Here is a 14974-nt window from a genome sequence, read left to right as displayed (position 1 = left end):
GTAGGCGCTCATAAGTATTTCTTGCATCAATTAATGATATTCTCATTAGCGTAAATAAACCCCTTTCAGTAAATCTTCCCCTAAATTCACTCTGTCAAAAAGAGGGGGACTGCAGTGCTTTCCCTGCGCTGGGAGAAGGGGAGATGTGCGTCTGTAAAAAGCCAAGCAAGTTCGGGTCTGGAGTCTAAAATAAGCCTATGCACTCCTCTCTCCGCAAAGGCTTTGCGCGTTTTGCTTTGTAAAGCGCTATCACAGCCCTGATTTCGTTTAATCGAAGACTGCCATCACTATCCCGCGTTTAACCCAGGGGGAAACTGAGGCAGGAAGGAGCTGCTCCAGAAATATCTACCGAACGACCGAGGATCGGAGCCGCAGAGTGCCAGGCAGCAGACGTCAATGCCCGAGCTCAATCCCGTATCTTTAACACCTGCGCCTGTGTTCCTGACACGTTAATTTTACAAGGCAAGCGCATGCGCCGTTCGGGGGGCGCGATTTCAGCAGATGGATATCCAGTTTCCCATTCTTAATAAATGATTTATCTTAATTTTTAAAACATGTTTAAGTGAACTCAGCACTCACTGTGTGCTGGGCTCCGTCTTAGGCACTTCACAGCACTTCCTTGCAAATTGGAACATTTCAGAGATGAAAAGCAAAGGTTTTCTCGTTAAGAGGGTTGAATTTGCTCCCAAGTGAATAGATTGCTTATTGAGAAATTTTAACTTAATGTAAATTAAAGAAGCCGGGGAGAGTTTAAGGGGAATGGGGAAATGTGACATTCCCTCCCCTCTGTAACCCTCCATGCAGAGGTGTTCCACCCCACAGCTGCAGGGATGGGGCCAGATGTTGGCAGGGGACAACTCCCCACCGCCATCCCCAGACCCAGAAGCCTGGGGGAGGAGCAGGCCTTCAGCACAGAGCAAAAGCAGACAGGCAGGCTCAGAGTGTGCAGTAATAAATACAGGCGAGGGTAAAGGGCGGGGAAGAAGCACGAAAAAAAGCAACCGCTGCAGGAAGGCTCTGCTGCGCGTGCGCTTGCTGCGGCGCGGGGCGGACACGGAGGTCCCGGCAGCGGCTCCTGCTGACCAGAGGCCGCCACTGCACGCCCCTTGCATCTGTCTTTTGATGCCGTTGAGCGCGTATTGGATACCCATCACCACCCTTTAAATCAATTAATTCACGGGACTTCCTTGCTGGCCCAGTGGGTTGGACTCCGTGCTCCCAATGCAGGGGGCCCAGGTTCGATCCCTGGTCGTGGAGCCGGATCCCGCATGCATGCCGCAACTAAGAGTCCACATGCTGCAACTAAAGATCCTGCATGTCGCAATGAAGATCCCATGGGCCGCAACTAAGACCCGGTGCAGCCTAAATATTAAAATATAATAATAATAAACCAATTAATTCACGTAATCCTCCCCACACCCTGGGCTTTCTGTGGGCTTATTTATGCAGGAGCAAACTGAGGCTCAGAGAAGTTAAGTGATTTCCCCAAGGTCACACAGCTAATAAGGGCAGAACCAAGTGACTTAAAAAGGCATGGTTTAGTGGTCCATTCATACGCTGGAATATTAGCCTTAAAAAGGAAGGAAATTCTTCTCTCTTTTTTTTGGCACTTTTATTATTTTTTTTTGAATTTTATTTTTTTATACAGCAGGTTCTTATTAGTTATCCATTTTATACATATTAGTGTATATATGTCAATCCCAATCTCCCAATTCATCCCACCACCACCACCCCCCCACCACTTTCCCCCCTTGGTGTCCATATGTTTGTCCTCTACATCTGTGTCTCTATTTCTGCCCTGCAAACCGGTTCATCTGTACCATTTTTCTAGGTTCCACATATATGCGTTAATATACGATATTTGTTTTTCTCTGACTTACTTCACTCTGTATGACAGTCTCTAGATCCATCCACGTCTCTACAAATGACCCAATTTCGTTCCAAAAAGGAAGGAAATTCTGACACAGGCTACAACATGGATAAAATGGTATGCTCAGTGAAATAAGCTGGACACAGAAGCACAAATATTGGAGAATTCCCTTGCAGTCCAGTGGTTAGGACTCTGCGCTTTCACCACTGAGGGCCCAGGTTTCATCCCTGGTCAGGGAACTAAGATTCCACAAGCTGCATGGTGTGGCCAAAAGAAAAGGACAAATATTATATAATTCTACCTATATAAGGTCCCTAAAGGAGTCAAATCCAAGGGACAGAAAGTAAAGTGGTGGAGGCCAGGGTCTGGAGGAGGGGGAGTCAGTGTTTAATGGGGACAGAGTTTCCGTTTGGAAAAATGGAAAAGTCCTGGAGATAGATGGTGGGGATGGCTGCACAACAATGTGAGTGTACTGAATACACTTAACTGTACACTCAAAAATGATTAAAAAGGGCAATTTTATGTTATGTATATTTTACCACAATAAAAAAAAAAAACATGGTTTAGTCAGGGAGCAACTCTGCTCCACTACTACTTCCTAGATGGATTGCAGATTTGGTTGATCTGAAGCCAGAAATCATGAGTTTAGATTCTGCCCTCACTGCCTGTGTGAACTTGGGCAAGCTACATAATCTCTCTGAGCCTCAGGATTCTTCATGTAAAATGTTGAATAATAACAGAACCTATTCTATTATGGGGCTCTTGTGAGACTTAAAGAAGTTAATATAAAGTACCTAGCACAGTGCCTGGCATACATTAAGCCCCGTTGAAGAGTTTGCTCCTGTTATGGGCTAAATTGTGCCCCTCCCCCAAACATATATATTAAAGTCTTAACCCCCCAGTACCTCAGAATGTGACTTTATTTAGAGACAGGGTTTGAAAGAAGCAATTAAGTTAAAGGGAAGCCCAGTATCACTTTTTAAACTTCAAATAAATGCAAAAAAAGTCCATGATGAGCAAAGCATCCAAATTTTAAAGAAAGATAGGACCAGGGACTTCCCTGGTGGCGCAGTGGTTAAGAATCTGCCTGCCAATGCAGGGGACACAGGTTCGAGCCCTGGTCCGGGAAGATCCCACATGCCATGGAGCAACTAAGCCTGCGCGCTTAGAGCCCATGCACCGTAACAAGAGAAGCCACTGCAATGAGAAGCCCACGCACCACGTTCGCGGCAACTAGAGAAAGCCCGCGCGCAGCTACAAGGACCCAAAGCAGCCAAAAATAATTAATTAATTTAAAAAAGAAAGATAGGACCAGTATTATTGATTTCTCTTTTTCTCTCAGGGTCCAGGATAACTGCACACAGCTCAGGGTTAGGTAGTCCCACTACATGCCCTAGGGATGTTCTGTAGCATGGAATGTTCTGGAATAGCCTTAGGAAGGGGTGTACTGCTTCTCTGGATGGTTGAACAGCTGAGTTTAGGGAGGTCTGGTGGGGCTGCATGGTGGGAATGGGTGGTCCAGTGTTGGTTCCTAAGATCACTGAACTGTGCAGAGGTCTCACGGAGGAGACGGATTTGCTGGCCCTTTCAGAAGGTTCTCACTGTTCAGATCCAGTTTACAGAGGCTAAAACTGAGACTCTTAGACGGTAAGTGAAGGTGGGTCTGTTCCGGACTCCGCCTCCTGTGAGGGCTCCCAGCAGGTCCACAGGGACTCACTGAGAGCCCTAGGCAAATTGTTTTGCATTTCTTTGTAATCTGCCCCTGGGACCTCCAGGCTGAGGGACTTTCCACCCGCCCTGCCCTTCCCCGCCTGCAAACACACCAATCAGCTTTGCAGCCCAGCTCAACCTTTTCGCTTGGAATTCCTCACATCCCTCCAGTCTGGGCACTCATTGGTCTAGCAAATGTTTTCCTGGGAGCCTGTCAGAGGAAAAAAAGAATCCCTGCCTTCCAGGAGCTGACCCTCTGGTGAAGGAAATAGTCAATCAAATATCTGCACAAATGGAAGCTTTCAAATTGTGCCAGGAAGGAGAGAGAGAAGGAGCAAAGGAGAGGATAGAACAGGGAGGGCTATGATCTAGCCTGGGGGATCCCAGAGGGCTGCCTGGAGGAGGTGATTCCTTAACTGTTACCTGAAAGATGACCAAAAGTGGAGATGGCATTCCAGGGAGAGGGAGCAGCAGATACAAAGACCCTGAGGTGGGAGGCACAGTGAAGAAACAGTGTGACTCTGAGTGTAAAAAGAGCAGAGGGGGTACTTCCCTGATGGTCCAGTGGTTAAGACTCCGTGCTTCCACTACAGGGGGTGCGGGTTCGATCCCTGATCAGGGAACTAAGATCCGGCTTGCCGCGCAGCACCGTCAGAAAAAAAAAAAAAAAAAAAAAGCAGAGCGGGCTGCTTTAGATGGACCAGTCAAGGCATGACTGAGACAAATGTTGGCTCATTTTTTCTAAAAGGGCCAAGTAGAAAACATTTTGGCTTTTCCGGCCACACGGTTTCGATCACAGCTACACAACTCTGCAGTAAGCAGCCACAGATGACACATACTCAAATGCACATAGCTGTGCTCCAATAAAACTTTATTTATGGGCTCTAAAATTTGAATTTCATACAATTTTCACGTGACATGAACTATGATTCTTCTTTTGATTCCCCTCCGGGACTTCCCTGGTGGCGCAGTGGTTAAGAATCTGCCTGCCAATGCAGGGGACAAGGGTTCGATCCCTGCTCCGGGAAGATCCCACATGCCGCGGAGCAACTAAGCCCATGTGCCACAACTACTGAGCCTGCGCTCTAGAGCCCGCGAGCCACAACTACTGAAGCCTGCGCGCCTAGAGCCCGTGCTCCGCAACAAGAGAAGCCACTGCAATGAGAAGCCCGCGCACCGCAACGAAGAGTAACCCCTGCTCGCTGCAACTAGAGAAAGCCTGCGCGCAGCAATGAAGACCCAACGCAGCCAAAAAAATAAATAAATAATTTTTTTTAAATGTAAAAACCATTCTCAGCTCACTGGGGCATACAAACAGGCAGTAGAGGGGGATACGGCCCCTGGGCCTTAGTTTGAGACCACCCCACCACCCTGCCCGGCTCTAGGAGAAGGGTGTCCCTATAATTTATCATCTAAATAAGAACACTATACATTTGCAAAGTTGCGATTGAATTTTTTCAATTGAAGTATAGTTAATTTACAATGTGTTTGTTTCAGATGTACAGCAAAGTGATTCAGTTACACATATATATGTGTGTGTGTGTGTGTATATATATATATATATATGTATATATGTATATATATATGTATATGTATGTATGTATTCTTTTTCAGATTCTTTTCCACTACAGGTTATTATAAGATATTGCATACAGTTCCCTGTGCTCTACAATAGGTCCTTATTGTTCATCTCTTTCGTATATAGTACTGTGTAACTGTTAATCCCAAACTCCTAATTTATCCCTCCCCTCCCCCTTTCCCCTTTGGTAACCATAAGTTTGTTTTCTCAGTCTGAAGCTGTGACTGAGGTTTAACCAAAATAAGAAATGGCATAAATCAAACGTATAAAATCTGATGCCTTTCACAAAGTAAACACATGCCAGTAGCCAATATGAAAATCAAGATACAGAATGACCAGCTCTCAGAAACCCCAGAAATCGCCTGTGTCTCTTCCAGTCACTACCTCCCAAAGATACCCAGCATCCTGTCTTCCAACAACACAAACTGGGGGGGGGAGGGCTATTTTTGAATTTCATACACCTTGAATCATGCAGCATGGCCTTTTTTTGTTTTTAACTCTTATTCCTTATTTTTTTATTTTTATTTACTTTTTGGCTGCGTTGGGTCTTAGCTGCGGCATGCAGGATCTTTCACTGCAGCATGTGGGCTTCTCTCTAGTTGTGGTGTGTGGGCTCAGTAGTTACCGCGCACGGGCTTAGTTGCTCTGCGGCATGTGGGATCTTAGTCCCCCGACCAGGGATCGAACCCGTGTCCCCTGCATTGCAAGATGGATTCTTAACCACTGGACCACCAGGGAAGTCACAGCAGCATGGTCTCTTTTCAATCCAGCTTCTTGCACTCAACATTCATACGAAGGTTTACCCATGTTGCGGATGACTGAACTTCACCTGTTCTCACTGCTCCATTCTCTTTCTGAGACCCTGGCACAATTTACTTATCCGTTTCACTGTTGGTGGGCATTTGGGTTGTTTCCAGCTGGGGCCGGTTATGACTAATGCGGCTATGGAACATTCTAGCACGTGTCCTGGCAGCATTTCTGTTGGGTACATACACAGGAGTGGGAATGCTGAGTCATACACTGTGCCTGATTCCAGCTTGAGTGGATGTAGGCATTCACCAAAGTGCAAATCAGGACGGGTCTGAAAGCAAAAGGGACACTAATTGATTTACACCAGAATGATGGTTGTAAACCAGGCTTATCCCAGGCCCCTGGGATGTGTGGTCCCCCAGGGTATAGGGGAGCATATGAGTGAAGAACCCCAATGAGCAGAACTCTGATACCTCCCGTGCCTGATGTAAGCCTCATTTGTAAAATGGAACGGGTAATCCTCACCCTCCAGCACAGGGTCACACCCAGGAGTGATTTTGCCCTCAGGGGACGCTGGGCCATGTCTGGGGACCTTGGTAATTATCACAGCTGGAGGGGGGGGCTCCTGGCATCAAGTGGGTGGGGGCCAGGGAGGCTGCTCCATACCCCACAGTGCCCAGGACGGCTCCCCAGACAATGATCTGGCCACAATGTCCACAGTGCCAAGGTTGAGAAAAACCCTATATTTGATTATTTACAACATGGTCTAAATTTTTCGAGTGCAGATAGTATTCATTCATCCAACACATACTTAGTGAGCACCTCCTGTCTTCCCGACATTGAGTGAGGTTCTGGGGACACAGAACAAGCATCCCTGTCCTGGGGGGCTTATAGTTTAGTGAGAGATGGCAGGGAAGACAGTAAATAAATATGTGATATGTCAGATGGTGAGAAGTGCCATGGAGAGAAGTGAAATAGCATTAGGGAACACCGTACTAGGGGCAGATGGTAGCAAACACTTAATATGTATAAGGAGATATCCGAGCAGAGCCCTGGAGAAGATCAGGGAGGAGGCAATTGTGGGTGTCTGGGGGAAGGGCATTCCAGGTGGGAGAAACAGCTTGGGCAAAGGCCCTGCGGCAGCACCATGCTTGGCATATTGAAGGAACAGCTAGGAGTTGACTGAAGCAGAGTGAGTGAAGAGGAGAGAGAGAGGAAGGAGGTGAAGATGGGGGGTGGGCGGGGCCTTATAGTTCACAGGGAAGATCTGGGCTTTTACCCTGAGGGAAGTAGGATCCCAGGAGGGCTGGAGGGCTGTGGGCAGAGGAGGGGCAGGACCTGACTCTGGTACTCAGGTACTCGGGGACGGGACGCTCTCTAGTGGCTTCTGTGGGGAGGACAGACCATGGTGGGGGAGGGGCTGCAGGGGGGAGGCATGGCCTTGAGGATTGTGCTGGTCCAGGAGAAAGATGGTGGGGGCTGAGGAATGGAAAAATGAAATGTGGTCCATTCACACAGTGGAATATTATTAAGCCATAAAAAGGCGTGAAGCGCTGACACATGCTACAACGTGGATGACCCCTGAATACACAACACTCAGTGAGAGAAGCCAGACACAAAAAGCCACATAGTGTGTGATTCCATTTATATGAAATGTCCAGAACAGGCCAATCCACAGAGACAGAAAGTGGGTTAGTGGTTGTCAGGGCCTAGGGGACAGAGGAGTGACTGCTAATGGGGACGGGATTTCTTTTTGGGGTGACAGAAACGCTTTACAATTAGAGCACAGTGATATTAAAACTCATTAAATTGTACATTTAAAACAAACCCGGTGGACTTCCCTGGTGGCGCAGTAGTTAAGAATCCGCCTGCCAATGCAGGAGACACGGGTTCGAGCCCTGGTCCAGGAAGATCCCACATGGTGCGGAGCAACTAAGCCCGTGCGCCACAACTACTGAGCCTGTGCGCCACAACTACTGAAGCCCGCGTGCCCTAGAGCCCGTGCTCTGCAACAAGAGAAGCCACCGCAATGAGAAGCCTGCGCACCACAACAAAGAGTAGCCCTCACTCGCCACAACTAGAGAAAGCCTGCGCGCAGCAACGAAGACCCAATGCAGCCAAAAATAAATAAATAAATTTATTAAATAAATAAATTTTATTTATTTAAATAAATAAAATAAAACAAACCTGTTGACTCTGTCCATTTCACCCCATCCCCCCTGGCCCCCACCCTGGTCCAGGACCCCATCATCAGTTGCCTGGGTGACTGCACCAGCCTCCTCCCTGGCCTCCTGCCTCTGCTATTATTCCCCACCAGCCATTTTCCGCTGCTGCCAGGGGGATCTTTGTAAATACAAATCCTATCTTACCCTGGGTTAATTAATTTTAATTTGGTTAATTTTAATTTTTTTTTTTTTGGCCGTGTCGCATGGCATGTGGGATCTTAGTTCCCCAACCACGGATTTAACCTGTGCCCCCTGCGGTAGAAGCATGGAGTCTTAACCACTGGACCACCAGGGAAGTCCCGCTGGTTAATTTTATGTGTCCGCTTGGTTGAGCCACGGTGCCCAGTATTTGGTCAAACATTATTCTGGCTGTTTCTGTGAGGTGTTTTCAGATGACATTGATATTTTAAATCAGTGGACTATTAAGTAAAGCAGATTCCCCTCCCTAATGTGGGTAGGCCTTATCCAATTAGTTGAAGGCCTGACTAGCACAAAAAGACTGATCTTACTAAGCAGGAATTCTGCCAGGAGACAGCCTTCAGACTTGAGCTGTGACTTCAGCTCTTCCCTGGGTCTGAATATTCAAGGGCAATTTCAATGTACTTGTTTTCCTAGGTGACATTGGCAAGTCACGTAACCACTCAAGACCTCAGTTTTCTCATCTGTAAATTGGACCTAATAATGGTACCTATTTCATGGGGTTGGTTACCTCAGTCTTCTCATCTGTAAATTGGACCTAATAATGGTACCCATTTCATGGGGTTTCAGTGGTACCTATTTCATGAGGATGAAATGGTAGCCCATGTTAAGTGCTTAAAACAAGGCTTGGGACTCCTCTGGCAGTCCAGTGGTTAAGACCCATGCTTCCAATGCAAGGGATCAAACCCTGGTCGGGGAACTAAGATCCTACATGCCCTGCAGCGCGGCCAAGAAAACACAACAACAATAACAACAAAAAAACACGAGGCTTGACAGTAAGTATTAGCTGGTATTGTTACCATCAGCAGATTACAGTGATTTCCGTGGAAAGTGGAATTGGTGGGTCAAAGGTTAATTGACCTCCTTTTTCTGAAAGGCAGTCAACCCAGCCATTTTCCACACTGGCTCTTTTAAATATTCTCAGCTTCTCTTTCTCCTCATTTTTTGAAAAATAAAATACTAATCACCTGGTAGAAAGGCCTCAGGTAAAGCAATCAAAAATATCAATTTGGGAAGCAGTGGGTTTGGGGAAGAGGGGATTGGGGCTTTGTAGCTAACATTTTGTCCCTGATAAGAAAAGGCTGCCAAAGACAATTTTTTTTCTATTTTTCTTTCTTTCTTTTTTTTGGCTGCGCGGCTTGTGGGATCTTAGTTCCCTGACCAACGATTGAACCCGCGCCCTCGGCAGTGAAAGCACAGAGTCCTAACCACTGGACCTCCAGACAATTCCCTCTTTTTTTATACTTAAAAAAAACTGTGGTTAACATACACATAAAATTTGCTCTCAAGTCTACTCCATTGGTCTATGCTTCTGTGTGGATGCCAGTATCACACTGTTTTATTTAGGTAGCTTTATGGTAAAATTTGAAATCAGGGAATGTGAGTCCTTAAGTTTATTCTTCTTTTTCAGGATGGTAATGGCGATGTGGGATCCCTTGAGATTCCATATGGTTTTTTTTTTTTTTTTTTTTGGCTGCACTGCAAGGCATTCACGATCTTCGTTCCCCAACCAGGGATGGAACCGGCGCTCCCTGCAGTGGAAACACGGAGTCCTAACCGCTGGACCGCCACAAAAAGCCCCGAGATTCCATATGAATTTTAATTTTTTTCTTTAACTTTTTAAATTTTATTTATTTATTTTTGGTTGTGCCGAGTCTTAGTTGCAGCACACAGGTTCCTTAGTTGTGGCACGCGAACTCTTAGTTGTGGCATGCATGTGGGGATCTAGTTCCCTGACCAGGGACCAAACCCGAGTCCCCTGCATTGGAGGTGGATTCTTAACCACTGCGCCACCAGCAGTCCCCTCTATGAATTTTAGAAGGGACATTTCTATCTCTGAAAACGTTGTTGGGATTTTAACAGGAATTGCATCGAATCTGTAGATCAATTTGGGTAGTGCTGATATCTTAATAATATTGAGTCAGACAACCTAGGGAATAGGAGAAAATAGTTGCAAATCATATATCTGATGAGGGATTGATGTCCAGAATATAGAAGGAACTCTTACACCTCAGCAACACAAAAACAAACCCTGATTTTTAAAAGTAGGTAAAAGACTTGAATAAACACTTTTTCACAGAATATATACAAATGGGCAATAAGCACATGAAAAACTGAGAATCCTAATCACTAACCCTTAGGGAGTTAAAATCAAACCCCCATGAGATACCACCATACACCTATCAGGATGGCTATTATTAAAAACTAACAAACAAAAAGAAAGAAACAAAAACAAAGAAAACAAGTAACAAGTGATGTAGAGAACCTGGAACCCTTGTGCTCGATTGGTGGGAATGGTAAACAGTATGGAGGTTCCTCAAAAAATTAAAAGTAGAACTACCATATGATCCAGCAATTCCACTTCAGGGTATACACCCAGGAGAGTTGAAAGTGGGTCTCAAAGAGCTATTTGTAGGGTTTCCCTGGTGGTCCAGTGGTTAAAAATCCACCTGCCAATGCAGGGGACACAGGTTCAAGCCCTGGTCCGGGAAGATCCCACATGCTGCAGAGCAACTAAGCCCGTGCACCACAACTACTAAGCCTGCGCTCTAGAGCCCGTGAGCCACAACTACTGAAGCCCGCACACCTAGAGCCCGTGCTCTGCAACAAGAGAAGCCACCGCAATGAGAAGCCTGCGCTTCAACAGGCTTCATTTGGCTACAACAAAGAGTAGCCCCCGCTCGTCACAACTAGAGAAAGCCCGCGCACAGCAACGAAGACCCAACGCAGCCAAAAATAAATTAAATAAATTAATTTTTTTAAAATCCTTAAAAAAAAGAATCTTTAAAAAAAAAAAATATCTATTTGTACACCCATATTCATAGCAGCACTGTTTACAATAGCCAAAAGATGGAAACAACCCATGTGTCCATCGACAGATGAATGGATAAACAAATTGTCCATCCACACAGTGGAACATTACCGAGCCTTAAAAAGGAAGGAGATTCTGACACCTGCTACAACATGGATGAACCTTGAGGACATGATGCTCAGTGAAATAAGCCAGACACAAAAGGACAAATTCTGTCTGATTCCACTCACAGGAGGTCCCTAGAGGAGTCACATCCACAGAGACAGGAAGTAGATGGTTGGGGCCAGGGATTGGGGGAGGGGCTGGGGAGTCAGTGTTTCATGGGGACAGAGTTTCAGTTTGGGAAGATGAGAAAGTTCTGGAGGTGGATGGTGGGGATGATCACAAGACACTATGAATGTACTTAACGCCACTGAGCTGTGCACTTAAAAATGGTTAAAATGATAAATTTTATGTTATGTGTATTTTATCAGAATTAAATTTTTTTTTTTAAAAAGCAGGATGGAAGGAAAGAGGAAAGGGAGGGAGGAAGGAAGGAAGGGCCAAATCTAGCCAGACAACTGCTTCTGTACAGCCTTTGAGCTAAAAATGTTTCTTTTTCTCTTTTCAGTGTTTGAACCAAAGAATAATATTTCATAACATGTAAAAATTATATAAAACTCAAATTCAGTGTTTAGAAATGAAGTTTTACTGGCACACAGCCATGCCCATTGAGTTAAGCCGTTGCTACAGATGCTGTAGCCCGCAAAGCTGAAAATATTTATTATCTGGACCTTCACAGAAAATGTTTTCCCACCTCTAATTCAAAACAGTGTCTAGCATGTAGTAAGTGTTTGATATTTGGAGAAATTATTACTGAATATCTGATGGAAAAATCTGATGCAGTTTACCACTTGACTCTGCTCTTTGGAGAGGGTCAGGCCTGGATTAAGATTCTGGCTCTGGGGGACTTCCCTGGTGGTCCAGGGGTAAAGAATCTGGCTTACAATGCAGGGGACGTGGGTTTGATCCCTGGTTAGGGAACTAAGATCCCACATGCCGCGGGGCAACTAAGCCAGTACGCCTCAACTAGAGCCCAAATCCTGCAATCTACAGAGCCCAAGCGCCCTGGAGCCTGCGCACGGCAACTAGAGAAGATAAAACCCGCATGCCACAACCAAGAGCCTGCGTGCCACAACGAAAGATCCTGCATGCCTCAACAAAAGATCACCCATGCGGCATCTAAGACCCGATGCGGCCAAAAATAAATTAAATAAATAAATAAATAATAAAATAAATCTTAAAAAACAAAGATTCTGGCTCTGCCTATGTCTGGGCAGGTTGCTTCCCATGTCTGAGCCTGGGTAAAAAACAGGGGTCAACAAGAATGCTGATCACACAGAAAGAGCTTGATCTGGCAGTTCTGTGAGAGCTCAGCAGCCTTAGCTACTTGAATATCATGACTCCCTCATAAGTCCATATCCCTGGCCTCAACGATAAACAACTTACAGTCCATTTTGTTTCGTCCAGCTTTCCCCATGCCCTCCTCATTCTTTTTTTTCTTTTTTTTTTTTTTTGCTGGCCAGGCCACACAGCTTGTGGCTTGTGGGATCTTAGTTCCCCGACCCGGGGCCTCAGCAGTGAAAGCAGAGTCCTAAACACTGGACTGCCAGGGAATTCCCTCCTCATTAGTTTAAAGCAAATCCTATATCATTTCTTCTGTACATATGCCCTCATGTATTCTTCACAAAGACTCTTTTTATTTTTTTCTCTTGTATTTTATTTATTTATTTTATTTTGTACTGAAGTATAGTTGATTTACAGTGTTGTGTTAATTTCTGGTGTACAGCAAAGTGACTCAGTTACAGATATATACATACGTATATTCTTTTTCAGATTATTTTCCATTACGGTTTATTATAGGATATTGAATATAGTTCCCTGTGTTATACAGCAGGACCTTGTTCTGTATCTATTTTACATATGGTAGTGTGTATCCGTTCATCCCAAACTCCTAATTTATCCTCCCCACCCTCCCAACCAGTGCCTTTCCCCTTTGGTAACCATAAATTTGTTTCTATGTCTGTGAATCTATTTGTTTTGCAAATAAGTTCATTTGTATCATATTTTAGATTCCACATATAAGTGATATCATAGGTATTTCCCTTTCTCTTTGTGACTTACTTCACTTAGTGTGATAACCTCTAGATCCAACCATGTTGCTGCAAATGGCATTATTTCATTCTTTTTTTATAGCTGAGTAATACTCCATTGTATGTATAAACCACATCTTTATCCATTCATCTGACAAATACTCTTTCCATAACATAGCCATAGCACCATTATCACACCTTCAGCTGTTCCAATCGTGATGATTGCAAGAATCTGTAAGTGATCAAAGTTCATAAAACTATACATGACCACCACCACCAGCAACAAAAGCATGCATGTAAAAACCGGTGAAATCAGGCTTCCCTGGTGGCGCAGTGGTTAAGAATCCGCCTGCCAATGCAGGGGACACAGGTTCGAGCCCTGGTCCAGGATGATCCCACATGCCGCGGAGCAACTAAGCCCGTGCGCCATAACTACTGAGCCTGCGCTCTAGAGCCCGTGAGACGCAACTACTGAAGACCGCGTGCCTAGAGCCCGTGCTCCGCTACAAGAGGAGCCACCGCAATGAGAAGCCCGCGCACCGCAACGAAGAGCAGCCCTTGCTCGCAGCAACTAGAGAAAGCTCGCGTGCAGCAACGAAGACCCAACACAGCCAAAAAATAAATAAATAAAATAAAAATTAAAAAAAAAAAAAAAAAAAATCCCCCAAAACCGGTGAAATCCAAATATCTGTACCTGAGTTGATTGTATGGTACCAACATCAATTTCCTGGTTTTGACAACACACTGTGGGAATGTGAGATATCATTGGGGGAAGCTGGGTGAAGGGTACATAAGGGTGAAGGGTGCTAGTTCTGCACCCTTTTCAAAATAAAAAAAGTGTAGGAAAAGTAAAACAAAACCCTGCAGAGTCAGAGTTTGGATGAGGTGAGGGAGGTCCCTGTACAATTGCAGAGCTGGATTCCTTCTTTACTTAAATTTTAGTATTTTCTTCATCATGGATTTTTTTGCATTAATTTTATTTTTAAAAATACCGCACAAACATACTTATCTTGATAACTGAGTCATTTGGGGCGCTGTTTTAAATTTCGCCTAATTCTTGCCCTGAGATTTATCATCTCAAGGGATGGGCCCTGAAATATGTTTTTGTCCTCTTGCTTCCAGGTTTTGGCACACGAAAGTTTGAGTACAGCGGCCCGCGGGCACTGGGGAGCCACGGAGAGCTCTTGAGCAGGGGAGTTTCCGGTTAGTGCAGATTCCGAAGGTTTACTGTGGGTGGGGAGGCGGAACTAGGGGGGCGGGGTGGGGAGGGGCGGTTCGCCGGCATCCCGGGAATTGGGCAGGGGGTCCGGCATTTTTCCTCCGGGGGCCAACCAAGGAGGTGTAGCGCCCGCGCTCCTTCGGCCGCGCTGGGACCCGGATGTACAGCGCGCGGGTCGCCCGGCCAGCCGAGGCTGTCCCGCGCTGCGCTCCAAGGCGCCTCACTGCACGCACTGACGGCCGCTGCGCGGGCCAACCGTCTCCTCCCCCCACGCCGCCGGGCGCCCAGTCACGCACCTGGAGGCCGCCTCGCGCCGGGGGCCGCGGCACCTGGCTGCATTGTTGTCGCCTCTGGTGTCTACTCCCTCCCCAGACAGGACTCAGCACCCACCCCAACCTGTGCCGGGCTCGTGCCACTTTAAGAAGCCAGACGCGGCCAGGGGTGGGCGTGGTCGCCGCGAGCGGAGGGGGGGGGCGGTG

The 14974-nt window shown here is 46.1% G+C and overlaps 1 long non-coding RNA gene across 1 annotated transcript; it reads right to left on the bottom strand.

Moving 5' to 3' along the window:
- Window positions 1-9559: 9559 nt before the first annotated feature.
- LOC309624095 lies at window positions 9560-14879 on the bottom strand. The gene is made up of 2 exons (XR_014241765.1): window positions 14792-14879; window positions 9560-10262 (listed from the first exon to the last, which is right to left on the bottom strand). It is a non-coding gene; the product is annotated as an uncharacterized lncRNA (long non-coding RNA).
- Window positions 14880-14974: the final 95 nt, after the last annotated feature.

The sequence above is a fragment of the Balaenoptera borealis genome (genome assembly GCF_965194805.1).
Source record: "Balaenoptera borealis genome assembly, chromosome: 2".
Classification (NCBI taxonomy): domain Eukaryota; kingdom Metazoa; phylum Chordata; class Mammalia; order Artiodactyla; family Balaenopteridae; genus Balaenoptera; species Balaenoptera borealis.
Note: the sequence above shows the minus strand (reverse complement) of the source record. Positions and strands in the feature narration are given on the sequence as shown.